Source organism: Hyla sarda, chromosome 2 (genome assembly GCF_029499605.1).
Source record: "Hyla sarda isolate aHylSar1 chromosome 2, aHylSar1.hap1, whole genome shotgun sequence".
NCBI lineage: Eukaryota > Metazoa > Chordata > Amphibia > Anura > Hylidae > Hyla > Hyla sarda.
This window is the reverse complement of record NC_079190.1, coordinates 154,755,571-154,779,781: the sequence shown is the minus strand read 5'-3', so window position 1 is coordinate 154,779,781 and position 24,211 is coordinate 154,755,571. Positions and strand designations below refer to the sequence as shown.

General features: G+C 44.2%; 1 protein-coding gene and 1 pseudogene across 1 annotated transcript in view; one reads left to right on the top strand and one right to left on the bottom strand.

Annotated features, from left to right (window-relative positions):
* GPC6 (glypican 6) overlaps nt 1-24,211 on the bottom strand; it is a 795,255-nt gene that overhangs the window by 663,127 nt on the left and 107,917 nt on the right. The window lies entirely within an intron of this gene.
* LOC130355451 (sushi domain-containing protein 6-like) lies at nt 19,516-20,434 on the top strand (annotated as a pseudogene).

Genomic DNA, 24,211 nt, shown 5'->3' with positions numbered 1-24,211 from the left:
TGTTAATAAATAAGTGGACATCAAAAAAGTTAATAGAGATGAATGACCTAATCTCCAGATACTTTCCCACATGTAATCTTCAATTCTTACAGGACCTCCGTCGAACAATTGTGTCTAAGAACTCTCCACCTTTTCTTGTAGATTGTGAGTACTCATGGGCAGGCAATTCTGTCCCACTGTGCAAGTCTGTCACTTATTTAGGTCATATTTATTTTGCTTGTTTTTGCCCTATATCTGTACCAATTCTTTTTATATGGACAAGATCCTGGAATTAAAGTCACTTTAAAACAAATATTAATTATATTATTAGGAACTATTAGCCTTTCACTCATTTATTAATGATTTAGGCTGAATGAATGAATGAATAAATAAATAAAGTTAGATGGCATCACATCCTATTTTATTTCAGTATTCATGTTATTTAACCCCTTAAAGACACAGGGCATACAGGTACACCCTTACGTCCTGATACTTAACCCCTTAAGGACCAGGCCAATTTTCACTTTAGGACCAGAGCGTTTTTTGCACATCTGACCACTTTCACTTTAAGCATTAATAACTTTGGGATGCTTTTACCTTTCATTCTGATTCCGAGATAGTTTTTTCGTGATATATTCTACTTTATGTTAGTGGTAAAATTTTGTCGATACTTGCATCATTTCCTTGTGAAAAATTCCAAAATTTGATGAAAAAATTGAAAATTTTGCATTTTTCTAACTTTGAAGCTCTCTGCTTGTAAGGAAAATAGACATTCCAAATAAATTATATTTTAATTTATATTGATTCACAAATACAATATGTCTACTTTATGTTTGCATCATAAAGTTGACTTGTTTTTTTACTTTTGGAAGACATCAGAGGGCTTCAAAGTTCAGCAGCAATTTACCAATTTTTCACACAATTTTCAAAATCGGAATTTTTCATGAACCAGTTCAGGTTTGAAGGGGATTTGAAGGGCCTTCTTATTAGAAATACCCCACAAATGACCCCTTTATAAAAACTGCATCCCTTAAAGTAGTCAAAATGGCATTCAGTAAGTGTGTTAACCCTTTAGATGTTTCACAGGAATAACAGTAAAATAAAGGAGAAAATTTTAAATCTTCATTTTTTACACTCGCAAGTTCTTGTAGACCCAGTTTTTTAATTTTTACAAGAGGTAAAAGGAGACAAATCCTCTCAAAATGTGTAACCCAATTTCTCTCAAATAAGGAAATACCTTATATGTGTATGTCGAGTGTTCGGCGGGCGCAGTAGAGGGCTCAGAAGGGAAGGAGCGACAATGGGATTTTGGAGAGTGAGTTTTTCTGAAATGGTTTTTGGGGGGCATGTCACATTTAGTAAGCCCCTATGGTGTCAGAACAGAAGAAAACCCCATACATGGCATACCATTTTGGAAACTACACCCCTTAAGGCACACAACAAGGGGTCCAGTGAGCCTTAACACCCCACAGGTGTTTGATGACTTTTTGTTAAAGTCGTATGTGTAAATGAAGAAAAAAACATTTTTCACTAAAGTGCAGTTTTCCCCCCAAATTTACAATTTTTATAAAGGATAATGGGAGAAAATGCCCCCCAAAATTTGTAACCCCATATCTCCTGAGTATGGAAATACCCCAAGTTAGGACGTAAAATGCTCTGTAGGCAAACTATAATGCTCAGAAGAGAAGGTTTTTGGGGGGCATGTCGCATTTAGGAAGCCCCTATGGTGCCAGGACAGCAAAAAAAAAAAAACCCACATGGCATACTATTTTGGAAACTACCCCCCTCAAGGAACGTAACAAGGGGTAAAGTGAGCCTTAACATCTCACAGGTTTTTCACAACTTTTTGTTAAAGTTGGATGCGTAAAATGCTGGTTTTTCCCCAAATTTTACATTTTTACAAGGGGTAATAGGAGAAAATGACCCCCAAAATGTGTAACCCCATTTCTTTTGAGTATGGAAATACCCCATGTGTGGATGTCAAGTGCTCTGCTGGCACACTACAATGCTCAGAAGAGGAGGAGCGCCATTGAGCTTTTGGAAAGGGAATTTATTTGGAATAAAAGTCAGGGGCCAAGTGCATTTACAAAGCCCCCCCGTGGTGCCAGAACAGTGGACCCCCCCACATGTGACCCCATTTTGGAAAATACACCCCTCACAGAATACAGAATTTAATAAGGGGTGCAGTGATTATTTACACTCCACTGACGTTTGACAGATCTTTGGAACAGTGGGCTGAGCAAATGTAAAATTACATTTTTCATTTTCACTGACCACTGTTCCAAAAATCTGTCAGACACCTGTGGGGCGTAAATGCTCACTGTATCCCTTATTACATTACATGAGGGGTGTAGTTTCCAAAATGTGGTCACATGTGGGGGGCGGGTCCATTGTTCTGGCACTATGGGGGCTTTGTAAACACACGTGGCCTTCAATTCCGGGCAAATTTTCTCTTCAAAATCCCAATGGCGCTCCTTCTCTTCTGAGCATTGTAGTACGCTCGCAGAGCACTTTACATCCACATATGGGGTATGTTCTTACTCAGAAAATGGGGTTACAAATTTTGGGGGGGGGGGGCTTTTTTCCTATTTTCCCTTGTGAAAATGAAAAATTTAGGGTAACATCAGCATTTTAGTGAAAAAATTTTTGTTTAAATTTTCCCATCCAACTTTAATGAAAATTCTTGAAACACCTGTGGGGTGTTAAGGCTCACTATACCCCTTGTTACATTATGTGAGGGGTGTAGTTTCCAAAATGAGGTCACATGTGGGTATTTATTTTTTGGCGTTTATTTCAGAACCGCTGTAAAATCAGCCACCCCTGTGCAAATCACCAATTTAGGCCTCAAATGTACATGGTGTGCACTCACTCCTGAGCCTTGTTGTGCGCCCACAGAGCATTTTACGCCCACATATAGGGTTTTTCTGTTCTCAGGAGAAATTGCGTTACAAATTTTGGTGGTCTTTTTTTTCCATTTACCTCGTGTGAAAATAAAAGTAACGGGCAACACCAGCATATTAGTGTAAAACATTTTTTTTTTTACACTAACAGGCTGGTGTAGACCCCAACTTTTCCTTTTCATAAGGGGTAAAAGGAGAAAAAGCCCCCCAAAATTTGTAGTGCAATTTCTCCCGAGTACGGAAATCCCCCATATGTGGCACTAAACTGTGTCCTTGAAATACGACAGGGCTCCGAAGTGAGAGAGCGCCATGCGCATTTGAGGACTAAATTAGGGATTGCATAGGGTTGGACATAGGGGTATTCTACGCCAGTGATTCCCAAACAGGGTGCCTCCAGCTGTTGCTAAACTCCCGGCATGCCTGGACAGTCAGTAGCTGTCCGGAAATGATGGGAGTTGTTATTTTGCAACAGCTGGAGGCTCCGTTTTGGAAACACTGCTGTACAAAATGTTTTTCATTTTTATTGGGGGGGGGAAGCGTAAGGGGGTGTATATGTAGTGTTTTACCCATTATTATGTGTAGTGTAGTGTAGTGTTTTTAGGGTACATTCGCACTGGTGGGTTTACAGTGAGCTTACCGCTACGAGTTTGCGCTGTGGCGAAAAATTTGCCCCAGCTCATACTTGAAGCAGGAAACTTACTGTAAACCTGCCTGTTTGAATGTACCCTGTACATTCAAATGGTGGGACAAACCTCCAGCTGTTTCAAAACTACAACTTCCAGCATGTACTGGTGACCGCTGGGAGTTGTACTTTTGGAACAGCTGGAGGCACACTGGTTGGAAAACCTTCAGTTAGGTTCTGTTACCTAACTCAGTATTTTCCAACCAGTGTGCCTCCAGCTGTTGCAAAACTACAACTACAACCCAGCATGTACTGATCGCTGAAGTGAATGCTGGGAGATGTAGTTATGCAACAGCTGGAGTTACGCAACTACAACTCCCAGCATGGTGAGACAGCTGTTTGGGCATGCTGGGATTTGTAGTTTTGCAACATCTGGAGGGCTACAGTTTAGAAACCACTACACAGTGATCTCCAAACTGTGACCCTCCAGATGTTGCAAAACTACAAATACCAGCATGCCCAGACAGCAAACTAGAGGGCCACAGTTCACTGCACAGTGATATCCAAACTGTAGCCCTCCAGTTGTTGCAAAACTACAAATCCCAGCATGACAGCTGTCTGGGCATGCTGGGAGTTTTAGTTTTGCAACATCTGGAGGGCAACAGTGTAGAGACCACTGTATAGTGGTCTCGGACTGTAGCCCTCCAGATGTTGCTAGGAAACTTACCGGCTTCCGTCGGATCCAGGGAGCCAGCTGCACGACATACCGCCCGCCGATCTCCGACACCGATCGTCACCCGCAGGGTAAGTGGACTTCGGCGCCGGTCTTCTGTCGTTTCCTCGTCCTGCCCCGCCTATTGTGGGTGGGCAGAATGGGGAAAACAAATGTAACCCCCCGCCCCCGATCTGCTATTGGACGTCGCTTCTAGATGCCTAATAGCAGGGATAGGAGGGGTGGCACCCCTGCCACCTCACTCCTATCCCTTCAGAGGGATTGTAGGTGTCTTAGACAACTGCGATCCCCCTTATATTCCGGGTCACCATAGACCCGTAATGACCCGGAATCGCTTAAATCGCAAGTGTGAATTCACTTGCGATTTGCGCCGATCGCCAACATGGGGGGGTCTGATGACCCCCCTGGGCATTTGCGCGGGGTGCCTGCTGATCGATTTCAGCAGTCACCCCGGTCAGCTCCCTGCCCGCTGCACGGCAGGGACCGAAATTCCCCGTGCATGTACTTTCTTGGTCCTTAAGACCCAGGGTGTAAGGACGTACCTGTATGCCCGTGGTCCTGAACAGGTTAAGGACTCAGGACGTACCTATACACCCAGGGGAATTCCAGTCCCCGCCGCTCGCTGGGCGGGGACCGGACTGGGATGCCTGCTGAAATCATTCAGCAGGCACCTGTGCAAACTCCTGAGGAGGTCAATTCAGATTGGTGATTTGCAGACATTCCGGGTCAATCGGGTCCCCGGTGACCCGGATAAAAAGGGTGATAGGTGCCGTCCAAGATGGCACCTATCATCCTTTAGCAGCAGGAGTGAGGTGGCACTGGTGCCGCCTCATGATCGTCCTGATTCCTCAGCTGTTACCGGCTGAACGAATCAGGGCTCCTGCTGTGGGGGTGTTCCTAATGGCACTTCTCGCTCTGACCATATTCCGGAGGGCAAGAGCGGGTGACATGGAGTCCGTACCTGAGATCGGGGCGCCAGGAGTGGAGACAGCGGTGGTGGCAGGTAGGAGGATGATCACGCAGCAGCACCAAAGGGCATGCTGGGAGTTGTTGTTATGCAACAGCAGAAGGCACAACTACAATCCCAGCATGCCCTTTGATAGTTTGTACATGCTCGGGGTTGAAATTATGCAACAGCTGGAGGCACATTTTTTCTATGAAAATGTGTGCCTCCAGCTGTTGCATAACTACAACCTTTAGCATGCACAAACTACCAAAGGGCATGCCGGGAATTGCAGTAGTGTGCATCCAGCTGTTGCATAACTACAAGTCCCAGCATGCCCTTCAGCTGTAAGTGCATGCTGAGAGTTGTAGTTTTGCAACAGCTGAAGCCACACTGGTTGCGAAACACAGAGTTTGTTACCTAACTCAGTGTTTCACAACCAGTGTGCCTCTAGCTGTTGCAAACTACAACCCCCAGCATGCACGGACAGCCAAAGGACATGTTGGGAGTTGTAGTTTTGCAACAGCTGGAGGCTTGCTCCCCCCCACACCCTTGTAAATGTACAGGGTGCTTTCACACAGGCGGGGGTTTACAGTGAGTTTCTCGCTGCAAGTTTGAGATGCAGCTAATTTTCCGCTGCGGATCAAACTCCTAGCGGGAAATTCACTGTAAACCCCCCACCCATGGGAAGGTACCCTAAAAACTAGAGGTGCACCGAAATAGAAATTTCAGAACCGAAACAAAACCGAAATAAAAAAAAATGTCCGGCCGAAACCGATACCGAAACCGAAAATGACTTCTCCCCGTCTTCTGGTAAAATGCAGCGCTCCGCTCATCAGATTAGATTCCCCCACATTAGATTGCCAGCTCCTCCACATAAGGTCGGGAGTTCCCCCACATTAATAGGCAGCTCCCCCACATTAATAGGCAGCTCCCCCACAATAGTGGTCAGCAGCTCCCCCACAATAGTGGTCAACAGCTCCCCCACAATAGTGGTCAGCAGCTCCCCCACAATAGTGGTCAGCAGCTCCCCCACAATAGTGGTCAGCAGCTCCCCCACAATAGTGGTCAGCAGCTCCCCCACAATAGTGGTCAGCAGCTCCCCCACAATAGTGGTCAGCAGCGCCCCCACAATAGTGGTCAGCAGCTCCCCCACAATAGTGGTCAGCAGCTCCCCCACAATGGTGGTCAGCAGCTCCCCCACAATAGTGGTCAGCAGCTCCCCCACAACAATATTAGGCAGCTCCCCCACATTTTTAGGCAGGTCCCCACAACAATATTAAGCAGCTCCCCCCCACAATATTAGGCAGCTCCCCCCACATTTGTAGGCAGCCCCCCCACATTTGTAGGCAGCTCCCCCACACATTTGTAGGCAGCTCCCCCCACATTTGTAGGCAGTCCCCCCCCACATTTGTAGGCAGCTCCCCCCCACATTTGTAGGCAGCTCCCCCCCACCCCACAGACATACAGCTTCCAGCCATATACAGTGTATGGCTGGAGGCTGTATGTCTGTACTGCTACCCCCACAGTGTTCCGGTCACCGCTCCTCCGGCCCGGGGTCACATCTACTGCTATGGCCTATGGACCATAGCAGTAGGTGCCGGGACCGGAGGAGTGGTGACCGGAACACTGAAGAAGATGACGCGGTCACTTACCAGGCCCCGGCCAGCGCGCATTCTCCTGCGACGATCCTGCAGTCCTCCTGCGTCTCTATGGTTGTACGCACGGGACGTCAATGACGTCCCATGCGTACGACCATAGAGGCGGAGGAGCGAGGGACCGAAGGAGGATCGCAGGAGGACGCCGGGGAATGGTGAGTGACCGGCGGACATCCTTATGTCCCGAAAATATTTTTCGGGACACAGGGATGTCTGGAATAGGAATACTTCTTCTTTTTATGTGCCCGGGCCGGCTCCCGTGTGTGGCTGCAGGCGGGGGCCGACCAGAGCATATAAAAACTAATACTGTATACTATAAAACAGGGGGCCTCCAGCTGTTGTGAAACTACAACTCCCAGCATGCCCGGACAGACTTTGCCGGTCCGGGCATGCTGGGAGTTGTAGTTTCACAACAGCTGGAGGCCCCCTGGTTTTTAGTATACAGTATTAGGTTTTATATGCTCTGGCTGGCCCCCGCCTGCAGCCACACACGGGAGCCGGCCCGGGCACATAAAAAGAAGTATTCCTATCCCAGAGAGCCCGCCCCCCCAGATGTTGCTCCCGGTGCGGCCGCCCCCCCCCCCTGCACCCCCCACTATTTTCGGCCGATATGTATCGGCCGCCGATATATCGGTGCATCCCTATTAAAAACCCTATAATACACTACACTACACAAAATAATGGGTAAAAAACTACATATACATATACCCCTACACAGTTACCCCCCCCCCCCCAATAAAAACTAAAAACCTCTAATACAGCACTGTTTCCAAGCCTCCAGCTGTTGCAAAACAACAACTCCCAGTATTGCCGGACAGCCATTGACTGTCCAGGCATGCTGGGAGTTTTGCAACAGCTGAAGGCACACTGTTTGGGAACTACTGCAGTAGGGTAATTTTGGTATCGGTGGCAAGTGTAATTCTGGCATTCGGGTCCGTCCCTATGCAAATCCTTATTTTGCACTTGGTGCTCTCTCACTTCAGAGCTCTATCGTATTTCAAGGCAACAGTTTATGGTCACATAAGGGATATTTCCGTACTCAGGAGAAATTGCCTAACAAATTTTGGGGGCTTTTTTTATTTTTACCCATTTTACCCCTTTTGAAAAGGTAAAGTTGAGGTTTACTCCAGCATGTTATTGTAAAATTTATTTTTATTTTACACTAACATGCTGGTGTTGCCACATACATTTCATTTTCACAAGAGGTAAAAGACAAAAAAGACCCCCAAAATTTGTAACACAATTTCTCCTGAGTACGGAAATACCCCATATGTGGATGTAAAAGGCTCTGTGGACGTACAACAAGGCTCAGGAGTGAGAGTGCCATATACATTTGAGGTGATTTGCACAGGGGTGGCTGATCGTTACAGCGGTTCTGATATAAATGCAAAAAAAAATAAAAAACACATGACCACATTTTGGAAACTATACCCCTTATGGAATGTAACAAGGGGTATAGTGAGCCTTAACACCCCACAGGTGTTTGAAGAATTTTCATTAACCCCTTGGGGACGGAGCCCATTATGACCCTAAGGACGGCAGCATTTTTTGCACATCTGACCACTGTCACTATAAGCATTAATAACTCTGGGATCATTTTACTTATAAATTTACTACTACTTTATGTTAGTGGTAAATTTTCGTCCATACTTGCATCATTTCTTGGTGAAAAATTTAAAAATTTAATGCAAAATTGTGAAAATGTTGCATTTTTCTATCTTTGAAGCTCTCTGCTTGTAAGGAAAATAGACATTCCAAATAAATTATATATTGATTCACATATACAATATGTCTACTTTATATTTGCATCATAAAGTTGACATGTTTTTACTTTGGAAGACACCAGAGGGCTTCAAAGTTCAGCAGCAATTTTCCAGTTTTTGCAAAATTTTCAAAATCGGAAATTTTTCAGGGACCAGTTCAGGTTTGAAGTGGATTTGAAGGGTCTTCATATTAGAAATACCCGATAAATGACCCCATTATAAAAACTTCACCCCTCAAAGTATTCAAAATGACATTCAGTAAGTGTGTTAACCCTTTAATTGTTTCACAGGAATAGCAGCAAAGTGAAGGAGAAAATTCAAAATCTTCATTTTTTACACTTGCATGTTCTTGTAGACCCAGTCTTTGAATTTTTACAAGGGGTAAAAGGAAAAAAATCCTCTCAAAATTTGTAACCCAATTTCTCTTGAGTAAGAAAATACCTCATATGTGTATGCCAAGTCTTCGGCGGGCGCAGTAGAGGGCTCAGAAGGGAAGGAGTAACAATGGGATTTTGGAGAGTGAGTTTTTCTGTAATGGTTTTTGGGGGGCATGTCACATTTAGGAAGCCCCTATGGTGCCAGGACAGCAACCCTCCCCCCATCGCACACTATTATGGAAACTACACCCCTCAAGGAACGTAACAAGGGGTACGGTGAGCCTTAACACCCCACAGGTGTTTGACAACTTTTTGTTAAGGTTTGATGTGTAAATGAAAAAAAAAATGTTTGCACTAAAATGCTGGTTTTTCCTTAAATGTAACTTTTTTTTACAAGGGGTAATTGGAGAAAATGGCCCCCAAAATTTGTAACTCCATTTCTTCTGAGTATGGAAATACAACATGTTTGGATGTCAAGTGCACTGCGAGCGAACTACAATGCTCAGAAGAGAAGGAGCGCCATTGAGCTTTTAGAGAGATAATTTGTTTGGAATGGAAGTTGGGGGCCATGTGTGTTTACACAGCCTCCCGTGGTGCCAGAACAGTGGACCCCCCACATGTGACCCCATTTTGGAAACTACACCCCTCACAGAATGTAATAAGGGGTACAGTGAGCGTTTATACCCTACTGACGTTTGACAGATCTTTGGAACAGTGGGCTGTGCAAACAAAAAAATTACATTTTTCATTTTCACGGACCACTGTTCCAAAAATCTGTCAGACATCTGTGGGGCGTAAATGCTCACTGTACCCCTTGTTACATTCCGTGAGGGGTGTAGTTTCCAAAATGGGGTCACATGTGGGTATTTCTTTTTTTGCCTTTATGTCAGAATCGCTGTAAAATCAGCCACCCCTGTGCAAATCACCAATTTAGGCCTCAAATGTACATAGTGCGCTCTCACTCCTGAGCCTTGTTGTGCGCTCGCAGAGCATTTTACGCCCACATATGGGGTATTTCCGTACTCAGGAGAAGTTGCGTTACATATTTTTGGGGTCTTTTTTTCCTTTTACCTCTTGTGAAAATAAAAAGTAAAGGGCAACACTTCATAAGGGGTAAAAGGAGAAAAAGCCCCCCAAAATTTGTAGTGCAATTTCTCCCGAGTACGGAAATACCCCATATGTGGCCCTAAACTGTTTCCTTGAAATACGACAGGGCTCCGAAGTGAGAGAGCGCCATGCGCATTTGAGGACTAAATTAGGGATTGCATAGGGGTGGACATAGGGGTATTCTATGCCAGTGATTCCCAAACAGGGTGCCTCCAGCTGTTGCTAAACTCCCAGCATGCCTGGAAGTCAGTGGCTGTCCAGAAATGCGTGGAGTTGTTGTTTTGCAACAGCTGGAGGCTCCGTTTTGGAAACACTGCCGTACAATACGTTTTTCATTTTTATTGGGGGGGACAGTGTAAGAGGGTGTTAGTAGTGTTTTACTCTTTATTAGGCGTTAGTGTAGTGTAGTGTAGTGTTTTTAGGGTACATTCACACTGGCGGGTTACGGTGAGTTTCCCGCTAGAGATATGCGCTGCGGCGAAAAATTTGCCTCAACCCAAACTTGAAGCAGGAAACTTACTGCAAACCTGCCTGTGTGAATGTACCCTGTACGTTCACATGGGGGGAAAACCTCCAGCTGTTTCAAAACTACAACTCCCAGCATGCATGGTCTGTCAGTTGTAGTTTTGCAACAGCTGGAGGCACACTGGTTGGAAAACCTTCAGTTAGGTTCTGTTACCTAACTCAGTATTTTCCAACCAGTTTGCCTCCAGCTGTTGCAAAACTACAACTCCCAGCATGTACTGACAGACCGTGCATGCTGGGAGTTGTAGTTTTGCAACAGCTGGATGCACACTGGTTGGAAAACCTTCAGTTAGGTTCTGTTACCTAACTCAGTATTTTCCAACCAGTGTGCCTCCAGCTGTTGCAAAACTACAATTCCCAGCATGTACTGATCACAGAAGGGCATGCTGGGAGATGTAGTTATGCAACAGCTGGAGGTACACAGCTACAACTCCCAGCATGCCGAGACAGCTGTTTGCTGTCTGGGCATGCTGGGATTTGCAGTTTTGCAACATCTGGAGTGCTACATTTAGAGACCACTGAACAGTGATCTCCAAACTGTGGACCTCCAGATGTTGCAAAACTACAACTCCCAGCATGCCCAGACAGCAAACAGCGGTGTGAGCATGCTAGGAGTTGTAGTTTTGCAAGATCTGGAGGGCTACAGTCTAGAGACCACTATAGTGGTCTCAGACTGTAGCCCTCTAGATGTTGCTAGGCAACTTACCGGCTTCCATCGCATTCAGGGAGTCGTCCTCTTCTGCCGCACACCGCCCGCAGATCTCCGGACGGGTAAGTGGACGTCAGCGCCCGGTCCTCTTCGTTTTCCCCATTCTGGCCCGCCTATTGTGGGTGCGCAGGATGGGGAAAACGAAAGTAAAGCCCCCCCGCCCCCGATCTGTTATTGGTGGTTGCATATAGACCACCAATAGCAGGGATAGGAGGGGTGGCACCCCTGCCACCTCACTCCTATCGCTTCAGGGGGATCGTGGGTGTCTTAGACAACCGCGATCCCCCTTATATTTCGGGTCACCATAGACCCGCAATGACCCGGAATTGGCGCAAATCGCAAGTGTGAATTCACTTGTGATTTGCGACGATCGCCGACATGGGGCAGTCACCCCAGTCCGGTCCCCGCCCGGCGTGCGGTGGGGCCCGAAATTCCCAGGAGCATATGGATACGCCCTTTGTCCTTAACCCCTTCCCGCTATTGGACGTATGCTTACGTCCAGGCGAATTACACGTTCGCGCAAATGGACGTATGCATACGTCCAAGCGATCTCCTGCTCTGCCGCAGCAGCGCAGGAGATCGCGGGTGGGACTCAGCTGTCAATCACAGCCGGAGTCCCACCGCAGCTGCCGGGGCCGCGATCGCGCCGGTCCCGGCAGCATTAACCCCATAGATGTCGTGATCAGTTCTGATCACGGCATCTATAGTGTTTGCAGGCGGAGCACTCTCCCCCTGCCCATCAACGGCGGCGCAGCGATAAAATAAGGGTGATCGGGGGTGTCCAAGACACCCTCGATCCCCCTTGAAGAGATAGGAGTGAGGTGGCAGGGTTGCCACCCCTCCTATCCCTGCTATTGATCGGCCGAGCGACCGACCAATAGCAGACTGGGGGCGGGGGGGGTTAAAGTTCGGTTCCCCCCGCTATGCCCACCCATCGGTGTCCGGGCACAGCGGGGGGAACCGTGTAGTAGCGGCGGTCACTTACCCGGCGGCTGTGATCACGGCGGCGGTGGAGGTGAGTATGACGCCGCATGTCCGGGAGTCAGTTGCCTAGCAACATCTGCAGGGCGACAGTTTAGAGAGTGGTCTCTAAACTGTCGCCCTCCAGATGTTGCAAAACTACAACTCCCACCATGCCTTGACAGCTGTTTGCTGTGTTGGCATGCTGGGAGTTGTAGTTTTGCAAGATTTAGAGGGGTTCAGGCTAGAGATCACTGACAGTGGTCTCTAAACTGTAGCCCTCCAGATATTACAAAACTACAACTCCCAGCATGCCCAGACAGCAGTTTGCTGTCTTAGCATGCTGAGATTTGTAGTTTTGCAACATCTGGAGGGCCACAGTTTAGAGACCACTGTCAGTGATCTCCATACTGAACCCCTCTAAATTTTGCAAAACTACAACTCCCAGCATTCAGGAACAGCAAATGGCTGTCTCGGCATGCAGGGAGTTGTACTTGCGTGCCTCCAGCTGTTGCATAACTACATCTCCCAGCATTCCCTTTGACAATCAGTACATGCTGAGAGTTGTAGTTCTGCAACAGCTGGAGGCACACTGGTTGGGAAATACCGAGTTAGGTAATAGGTTCTATTACCTAACTCAGTATTTTCCAACCAGTGTGCCTCCAGCTGTTGCAAAACTACAACTCCCAGCATGCACGTTCTGTCAGTGCATGCTGGGAGTTGTAGTTTTGCCCCCCCCATGTGAATGTACAGGTTATATTCACACTGGTGGCGGATTACAGTGAGTTCCCTGCTTCAAGTTTGAGCTGCAGCAGCCGCAGCTCAAACTCCTAGCGGGAGACTCAGCGTAATCCGCCGTCAGTGTGAATTTAACCTAAAAACAGTACACTACACTAACATAAAATAAAGAGTAAAACACTACATATACACACGTACACTGCCCCCCCCCCACCACCACCCCTTCCCCCCCAATAAAAATGAAAAACGCATCCTACAGCAGTGTTTCCAAAACGGAGCCTCCAGCTGTTGCAAAACAAAAACTCCCAGCATTTCCGGACAGCCATTGACTGTCCAAGCATGCTGGGAGTTTAGCAACAGCTGGAGGCACCCTGTTTGAGAATCACTGGTGTAGAATACCCCTATGTCCACCCCTATGCAAATCCCTAATTTAGGCCTCAAATGCACATGGCGCTCTCACTTTGGAGCCCTGTCGTATTTCAAGGCAACAGTTTAGGGCCACATATGGGGTATCGCCGTACTCGGGAGAAATTGCCTAACAAATTTTGGGGGGCTTTTTCTCCTTTTACCCCTTATGAAAAGGTAAAGTTGGGGTCTACACCAGCATGTTAGTGTAAAAAAAAAACATTTTTGTACACTAACATACTGGTGTTGCCCCATACTTTAAAATTTCACAAGCGGTAAAAGAAAAAAAGCCTCCAAAATTTGTAACGCAATTTCTCCTGAGGACGGAGATACCCCATATGTGGGCGCAAAGTGTTCTGGGGACGCACAACAAGGCTCAGTAGGGAGAGTGCACCATGTAAATTTGAGGTCTAAATTGGTGATTTGCACAGGGGTGGCTGATTTTACAGCGGTTCTGACATAAGTGCAAAACAATAAATACCCACATGTGACCCCATTTTGGAAACTACACCCCTCACGGAATGTAACAAGGGGTACAGTGAGCATTTACACCCCAAAGGTGTTTGACAGATCTTTGAAACAGGGGGTCTGTGAAAATGAAAAATAACATTTTTAATTTGCACAGCCCACTGTTCCAAAGGTCCGTCAAATGCCAGTGGGGTGTAAATTCTCCCTGCACCCCTTATTACCTTCCGTGAGGGGTGTAGTTTTAAAAATGGGGTCACATGTGGGGGGGTCCACTGTTCTGGCACCACGGGGGGCTTTGGAAATGCACATGGCCAAATTCTCTCTCCAAAAGCTCAATGATGCTCCTTCTCTTCTGAGCATTGTAGTTTGCCCCCAGTGCACTTCACGTCCACTTATTGGGTATTTCCATACTCAGAAGAGATGGGGTTACAAACTTTGGGGGGTATTTTCTGCTATTATCACTTGTAAAAATGTAAAATTTGGGGGAAAACAAGCATTTTAGTGTAAAAAAATATATTTTTTTTTACATATGCAAAAGTCGTGAAACACCTGTGGGGTATTAAGGTTCACTTTATCCCTTGTTACGTTCCTCAAGGAGTCTAGTTTCCAAAATGGTATGCCATGTCATTTTTTTTTGCTGTCCTGGCACCATAGGGGCTTCCTAAATGCGACATACCCCCCGAGCAAAATTTGCTCTCAAAAAGCCAAATATGACTCCTTCTCTTCTGAGCATTGTAGTTCGCCCGTAATGCACTTCAGGTCAACTTATGGGGTACCTCCATACTCAGAAGAGATGGGGTTATAAATTTTGGGGGGTATTTTCTGCTATTAACCCTTGCAAAAATGTGAAATTTGGGGGGGAAACACACATTTGAGTGAAATTTTTTATTTTTTTTTTACATATGCAAAAGTCATTCCTTGTTACGTTCCTCAAGGGGTCTAGTTTCCAAAATGGTATGCCATGTTTTTTTTTTTTTTTTTCTGTTTTGGCACCATAGGGGCTTCCTAAATGCAACATGCCCCCAAAAAACCATTTCAGAAAAACGTACTCTCCAAAATCCCCTTGTCGCTCCTTCACTTCTGAGCCCTCTACTGCGCCCGCCGAACAATTTACATAGACATATGAGGTATGTGCTTACTCGAGAGAAATTGGGCTACAAATTCAAGTATACATTTTATCCTTTTACCCCTTGTAAAAATTCAAAAATTGGGTCTACAAGAACATGCAAGTGTAAAAAATTAAGATTTTGAATTTTCTCCTTCACTTTGCGGCTTTTCCTGTGAAACACCTAAAGGGTTAAAACACTTACTGAATGTCATTTTGAATACTTTGGGGGTGCAGTTTTTGTAATGGGGTCATTTCTGGGGTATTTCTAATATGAAGACCCTTCAAATCCACTTCAAACCTGAACTGGTCCATGAAAAATAGCGAGTTTGAAAATTTTGTGAAAAATTGTAAAATTGCTGCTGAACTTTGAAGCCCTCTGGTGTCTTCCAAAAGTAAACACTTGTCAATTTTATGATGAAAATATAAAGTAGACATATTGTATATGTGAATCCAAAAAAAAAAATATTTGGAATATCAATTTTCCTTACAAGCAGAGAGCTTCAAAGTTAGAAAAATGCAAAATTTTCAATTTTTTCATCAAATTTTGGGATTTTTCACCAAGAAAGGATGCAAGTTACCACAAAAATTTACCACTATGTTAAAGTAGAATATGTCACGAAAAAACAATCTCGGAATCAGATTCATAAGTAAAAGCATTCCAGAGTTATTAATGTTTAAAGTGACAGTGGTCAGATGTGCAAAAAAGGGCTGCGTCCTAGAGGTGAAAATGGGCTGTGTCCTTAAGGGGTTAAATACCAGGACACAAGGGTGTATGCATACGCCCTTCGTCCCCAACAGGATAAAGTTGGACGTGAAAATGAAAAAATAAATTTTCACAAAAATGCTGGTGTTATCCCATTTTCACAAGGAGTAATAGGAAATAAGCCCCCCATAATTTGTAACACCATTTCTTCTGAGTATGGAAATATCCAATATGTGGATGTAAAGTGATCTGCGGGCACACTACAGGGCTCAGAAGAGAAGGCAGCGGAATCAAATTCATAAGTAAAAGCATCCCAGGGTTATTAATGCTTAAACCTGTCACAGTGGTCAGTTGTGCAAAAATGCTCTGGTCCTTAAGGTCATGATCGGCTTGGTCCCCAAGGGGTTAAAACCTCTTGAACACTAGGGGGAGATTTATCAAAACCTGTGCAAAGGAAAAGTTGACCAGTTGCCCATAGCAACCAATCAGATCGCATCATTCATTTTTCACAGGACTATTTAGAAATGAAAGAAGGAATCTGATTGGTTGCTATTGGCAACTGGTCATCTTTTCCCTTGAACAGGTTTTGATAATTCTCCCCCTATCTGTTCTAGACCTTGCTTTGGTAAATTAAATTTTTTTTTTTTTTTTTGTGTTTTTGCTGTGCAAGTTAGGGGGAGTGGCACCCTCTTTAGCCCTGCACCCCTCCCTGTTTCAAGGGCGTTTTTTAAATTGATAGTGGATCCTGCATGTCACCCAGTCAGAGGCCATATGTCCAGCAGAGGTGAGTGGATTAAGCGTGTTAGGGTCCCATCCGACAAGAGGCCACCTCAGCGTGGTGGATGGGGGACACATTTTTATCAAAAAGTGTGCTAAGAGCCTCCATTTTTTGACTAAGAATGCTGCTGCAACCTTCTTTTTTGTAAATGAAATTAGGATTTGATAAAAAAAATACATTAGGGCTGTCTGAGAACTCTATTTCTGATTGAGGACTACTTATTAGAAATGCATACCATACAGAGCTACAAAAAGTCCCATTCTTCTTAATTCTTTGGCAGAGGATAGAGATGTTTTGGCTTTCTGACACCTTCTGACTGAAAGGAACTGGAGAGGAGGAGATAAGAAATTTGTGCAATTCCCTCTGAGGACAGGATGGCAACAATTACTGTGGAGGCAAACAGAAAACTATTCAGTCCTGTTAAAATAGTGTATGGGGCCCCGTGTATGGGGCCCCGTGTGACATCACGGCTCTGCCACATGTGACATCACGCTCCGCCCCCTCAATGCAAGTTTATGGGAGGGGGCGTGACAGCTCCCATAGGCTTGCATTGAGGGGGCGGAACGTGACATCACACGGGGGCGAAGCAGTGATGTCCCAATGCTCCGGCGCCGTGATCGCCAGTAATCAGACCCGGAGCGAACATGCTCTGGGGACTGATTGTAACGGGGTGCGGCATGCAAGATCACAGGGATCCCCAGCAGCGAGACCCCCACGATCAGGCATCTTATCCCTATCCTTTGGACAGGGGATAAGATGTCTTAGCACAGGAGTACCCCTTTAAATGGACAAACATTTCCATCTCTAGATGTAGAAACCTGGTAGGGATATACTCCGAAGGACTTGCTGTTGTAATTACAGTAAAAGGTGGTTTTACCAAGTAGTAACTCAGAGATGGGAGGTGAAGACTTGTACATCCATCCAACAGATATCAACTTGATTGTTCTCATTATTGTTTGCACTTTTAAGGTACTATGCATTAGCACCTCATCTGGCGGAGTCCTGCTGTCCAGCCATACCGGTCACTGGTGACAGTAGCCTACTATACAGACACTAAGGTCAGACATAGGAATTTATATACACTAGAGTGCATGAACAATGTTCTTCACACACCTTCCTGCGTATAGAAAAGTACAGACACAATGGTGCAACAATCTGTACATTCCTATAGGTGCAGTGCGGGAGTGGACACACATGTTAAAGGGAGCAGACAGGAGTGGAACAAACATCTTGCGGGAGTCGGCAGGAATGGTTACCGATTCATCTAAGCATCCTCTGCATTTTCACTTTTTTATCCCATTTCAGGATACAGACGTTGGTATTAGCTGCCAGAGGGTACCAGGTCGCTTCCTGAGAGAGGTTCTCATGTGGGTAGCTCAGGCAAGGACAAATAAGAGTTCAAGTATGAATCGCAGGCAGGTGAACCAGGCAACACCATGCACAGGTAAAGGGGAGGTAGCAAAAGGTATTGACCAATAGACAGTGGCACAGTAGGTCCATATGCCAACTATTCCACAAAAGAAACATTATGGCATGGAGGGGCAGACAGGGGAGCTCAATACAGAAGCTGGTGCAGGAGATTGGCCTCAGCATAGGTTATTTAGTGCAGACACTTATGATATAGTCTAGCGCGACAGGTGAAAGTAACATGAGCTAGCACAAGACAAACACCGATAACTCAGGAATCAGGGAAATTCAAATAGGCTTTTGCTATGGTGAACCACAGTATGGCTCAGGCACCAAAGAGTGAGTAGTGTAACCTTAAATAGGAGATGCTCAGTCAGGACAGGTGGGGAGCAGGTTTGATGTCTTCAAACAGTATAAGGAACTAAAAGATTGAGAGCACACTCCCTATAGGACACAGTAAGAGCAGTCCTTAAGCAAGAAGCAGCATGGTGACAGCCAGGGAGAGAAAGCAGAGCACGGACTGACATCCATGAGTAATGATAATGCCAGGAGTGACAGTACATCAACAGTTAACGACAATTGCTTGTTAAAATGTGAAAAGAAAAAAAATATTGAATGTCCCTTTAAAAAACAATGTTCTGTCTCTTCAAAACTGACTGCATCATTTTCCATCACAACCGATTTGGTAATTGTTTGCTGTTACATTTATTGTTTTTGACACAACATTGCTTACAACTCCCTGACGCATGATTTTCTGATATGCTTCCATACATTGCTATCTTGATTAAGTTAAGCTGAAGGATTACAAAACTGTTTTGTGCAATACACGTGTATCACACAGGCATTTTCAGCAAAATAAGGATACAGCAAATACAGAACATTCTTCCTAAATCTATTTATCAAATCTTTTTCAGATGTCACTCCTTCATGTCTTGAACCTTTTAGTTCATCATCCTCTATTGCCATGTCATAGTCATAGTCATATATAGTCTGTCTGCTCTGTCAGCAATACTGCCCTGCCCTTCTAAAATAATTCCTCCTCCTTCCTATGTCTAACAGTGTGCTTGTCTTATTTCTTCTCCCTTCCCCCCAAACCCCCCGTCTCTCCTTGCAGAGGAGCAGAGACTGGGAAAACGCAGCCCTGGACCCATATTACTCTAGTCACGCTGATAGCTATGACATTATCATTTTTCTAATTATACAGCTTTATGGATGCTTGTTTTGTTGGTCAAGCTTTCATTGTTAGCATTGTGTGATCATTTCTTATTCCATTTTTGGATGTGAAATGAACTAAATAAAGCAGTTTTGGCTTTTTTGATGATTTTACAGCGTTCACATGGGCAAAATGTGTACCAAGTCAGAAGACAAGGGTTTAATCCAAAGCAAGAGAGAAAGGATAAAGAAAGCATAATACAAAAATCTGAAACAGTAAAAGGAGCAAGGGTCAAAGCAGGAGAGAACAAGACGGAACGACCACAGAAGGACAGATACCGTAGGAGCTGTGAACGGGGCCCACACTGACACTGGGGCTGAAGACCCGGGAGCAGCCAACCATGAGCTGGTTGTCTTACCTCTTGGCTTACGGATACGGTTGTCTTACCCCTCGGCTTACAGATATCCTAAGGCAGTAAAATGTGGCCTAGAATACCAGGAAGAAACCAGTGATGGTGTGAAGTGTGGTTCTCTAAAAGAAGTGGATTATTACTGCTGCTATCCTGTCTGCCACATAGCTTCAGCTCAGTATGTCCTACAGAACCAGAAAATAGTGGATTCATATGTCAGCCCCCCCCCCCCCCCCCCCCCACACACACACACACACTGTGAAAAGCCCTTCACTTCTGGTAGTGTTATAGAGGTCTTCTGTGCAGAGGGATATATGTAAAAAGGAGAATTTAAATTCTTAAACTGCAGAAATGGAGCTTGGAATCCACCTATGGGTGTAAGCTGCAGACTTAGCCAAGAAATCAACAGAAATACAAGTCTCGGGGTCCCAACACTTTCAATTGTTGCCTCAACTGCGAGCTCAGTGGCCTTGATATTGCTCCTTATTGTCTTGTTTGTGCTTCTACAGCCCAAGATCAAGTTATTTCACCATAGCAGACTAGACGCTTGTGCGCCAGGAGAACAAGTGTCTATCATGTTTGATGGTGTGCAAGTTGATCTTCCTTCTTATGAAGAAGCAGTGTATGGCAGTGCAGGAATCTGTATCCCTTCTGCTAGCTCTTGTGTCCAGATAGTTTTATCTGAAGGACCAGGGGAGGATCGAAACATCCAGCTGGAAGTGTCTTGTTCCAACACCACGGGACAATGTATGGGGACTAATCATGCATAAGGCCAAACTATAGCAAATATGTCACAATGTCCAGCAGGGAGCACACAGCGCTCGGAGACTGTGCTGGTCCACCAGACTTCTTCACAGTGGGCAGCTGGTGCATAGAGCAGGACTTTAGGATGGGAAGGCGAAGAATCAGAAAACAGTGATGTGAAGAGCCTCCTGTCCCTGTCCTCTGAGGATTACACAGATGATATCCCTCTGCTAAAAGAAGCTTGAAAACTAACTTAACCATAAAGGATCGCAACAATCTTCCTGCTCTGCACTTCCTGTATTCACAGGAACTCTGAAGCTGACAAATCATTCCTCCTCTATCAATTTATTTTAAAAAAAAAGTATTTTTATGCTTTGCAACTTTAAAACAGGGAAGGGAAAGGAAAAAAATAAAAAATAAATGAAAGAAAGACATTAAAAAAAAAAGTGTCCACTGTGAGGGACATAGTGAGAAAATATAGTACCATAGGCACAGTTCTTGTTGAGGCCATAAGTGGCAGGTCTTGTAAAATATCGGGGAGTTAAAGGTGCAGAATGGTGAGAATGGTCAAAACAGCCCACAAACCACCTTCAACAATTCAGCGCACTTTGCACAAGGAGAAGCTGTCTGGGAGACTGGTGCAGAAAAACCATTTCTACACACACATCACACAAAGAGTCGCACATTTGGACAAGACGGCTCCATATTGGAAGAAGGGGCTGTGAACTGCTGAAACAAAGTTTGAGTTATTTGGTCATAACAAGGAGCATTATGAATGGCATAAAAAAACGGGGGGAAAAACGCAGTGTGCCAAGACAAACACTTGCTACCCAAAGTAAAATTTGGTGGAGCTTCCATCATGCTGCAGGGCAGTGTGGCCAGTGGAGGTTATTGGAAGTCTTGTAAAAGTTGTGGGTCACATGGATTCCACTCAATATCAGCAGATACTTGAGAATAATGTAGAGGAATCAGTCACAAAGTTGAAACTACACTGGGGTTAAATATATATAATCAAGACAATGACCCAACATACTGCTGAAAATCTACTTTATGCAGAAGAACAAGTCTAATGTTCTGAAATGCCATCCCAGTCTCCAGAGCTAAATATCATGGAAAAATCTGTGGTGGGATTTGATGCAGGGTGTACACGCTCGGCAACCATCAAACCTAACTGAACTGGAGATGTTTTGCAAGGAGTGATGTGTGGTAGCCTGGGGTTTTAGGGCATATGGGGTGTAGCTGTCTGATAACTAAAGGGTGTCTGGTTAAACCTTTCTATTCGTGATGCCAGGGTGTGGGCTCCTCTGTAATGCTTGTCCTACCGCCACCCGTCCCAAGAGCGGTAGGGAGGTATTAAATAGGTGAATGTCCACAACCGGAGAGTTTGCTGAAAACTGTTGAAACTTTTACTGAAGATTTTATGCAGGCTTTATAACAGGAACAGTCTCTTAGATATTGACAGTGGTTGGGACCTTGAGCGTTTTAAAGTCCGGAGACTGATATGCTTTGTTCCACTGGATTTAGGGGATTTCATTTCGGTCCAGTAGTCACACTAGCTTTAGCGGGGATTTAGTTTAGGACTCATGGTTTGATTCAGGCTGAGGCCGGCAGGCTTCTGGCCTAGGGTTGTCTTTGCAAGTTATGCAGATCTCAACTCTCCGATGATCCGGAACCCAAGAGAGCAATCATTGGCTGCAGCTCCATTGTATGGGCAGGGGCTGGCCTTAAGCTGATTGGTCCAAAACTTCTGTCAATTATTTGTACAAAGGATCATGGTCTGACATGTGACCACACCATGTGACCTCTGAAAGGTTCTAAAGCATAACCCAAAGGAATTAACATAGTCACATGACCGAAGGTCCTGCGATGCTATAAAGGTAATTATATTAATATACATTATTAAATATATACACATAAACACTATAAAATTAGAGAAGGAGGAGGCGACTAGGGGCTGTCCCACCTGGAGGACCCTACCTGAACGTAGTAACTCTGACTTTGGGAACCACCATACAAGGTACGGTATGAAATACGGTACCGGGACACCACAGATGGTCCAAAATCCCTTCATCTTCATTCCAGGATAGATGAAGAGTCTAGAGGACACTATTTCTGCTAATGGAGGCTCTAAATATAGATGTGCTATTTCTGTTGAAGTGTCCTGTCTACTTTTGTTTTGATGCAGATTGCACATTTTCTGTTCATTCAATAATCCTCATTTCGCTACTGAAATATTACTGTGTCTTTCAGATATTTCATTTTCAAGATTAAATTGCTGATCCAGAAACTCAATTATTTATAAATGAAAATGATGGAAATTGTTAGGGGTGCCTAAACTTTTGCATACGACTGTACTGCAAACCTAATGGGAATGCATCTTAGGGCTTATTAACACCTTGGAATGATATATTGATTAAATTTGAACGTGTAATATAAATCATTTTATTTACAATGAGTTTTGAGAGCTGGTTGGTACAGAGTATGTTTTTCTTTATTAAAATATACTGGCCCAGCTTTTATAAGAAAATAAATGTTATTAATATGGGATATATAGAAGTGTGAATGAGCCTTTACTAACAGCTTCTATGCATCTAAAGTAGAAACAAGACAGCAGGAGGATTTTTCTTCATGCGTTGCATTTGTTGTTGAATACAGATTAATTCCAGCTAAGCCTGGATGAAATTTCAGCATTTCCCAGTTTTACTGGTCCCAACATGTTTATATTGCCCAGGGACGCGCTTCAGATCTCCGAGCTTTGTGCCGCTTCCCATCAGTAATTATTGCTGATGCATTTTTTCAGTGGTTTCCACTGCAGTGCTCAAAAACCAATAACCTTGACGTGCACTGTATATCATTTGTCACATGGCTCATTTACACCAATTTGGCAAGGACAGCATATTTGTCCTGTGATACTTTAAGGTTCAGGAGTTTTAAGGCTACAGGCTGACAATATAGATTTGATAGAAATCATGCTTTTACCTACTATGATGGTTTATTCATTCTTTAATAAAGCAGGAAGAATTATGTTGTAGGCAACAAATATTGAGAAATTTCAAGGCTATTCATCTTTATATTACTTCCCTTGAGAAAGAAAGATCACCCTGACACACGTATAAAGGGATTTTAGAAGTAAGGGCCTGTCTACACCACATTTGAATATCTTTTGTCATCCTATAACAATTTTTATTTTTTATTACAGGCCAGTACAAAGTCTATAGCAACAGGATGCTACAAGATCCTATTGCGTCTTGTTTTTCTTCATATAACTTGCAATTTACTTTAACATCTTAATAAAATAAATAAATAAGTATATCAGTTTTTATACTGATACAAATAAATACAAACTGGTAAAACAGATCTATCAAAAACTGACTTAAAAAGCTTCCTGTTGTTTCCTGTTTAAAAAAACATATTCACCCCTTAACGCCGCCGCATGTTATTACCATAAGGGGTATTCCAGGAAAAAACTTTATATATATATATATATATATATATATATATATATATATATATATATATATATACTGGCTACAGAAAGTTAAACAGATTTGTAAATTACTTCTATTAAAAAATCTTAATCCTTCCAATAATTATCAGCTGCTGAAGTTATATTGTTTTTTTCTATCTGGCAACAGTGCTCTCTGCTGACATTTCTGCTTGTCTCAAGAACTGCACAGAGTTGAAGAGGTTTGCTATGGGGATTTGCTTCTACTCTGGACAGCTCCCAAGACAGGTGTCATCAGAGAGCACTTAGACAGAAAAGAGCAACTCAACTTCAGCAGCTCATAAGTACTGCAAGGATTAACATTTTTTAATAGAAGTAATTTACAAATCTGTTTAACTTTCTGGAGCCAGTTGATATATAGAAAAAGTTTTTTCCTGGCTAACCTCTTTACTGACCAAGCCTAATTTTTCCAACCTGGTATGTATCTCTTTAAGTGGTAATACCTCTGACATGCTTTTACTTAGCAATGCGATGCTGAAATAGTTTTTTCGTGACATATTGTACTTTATATTAGTGG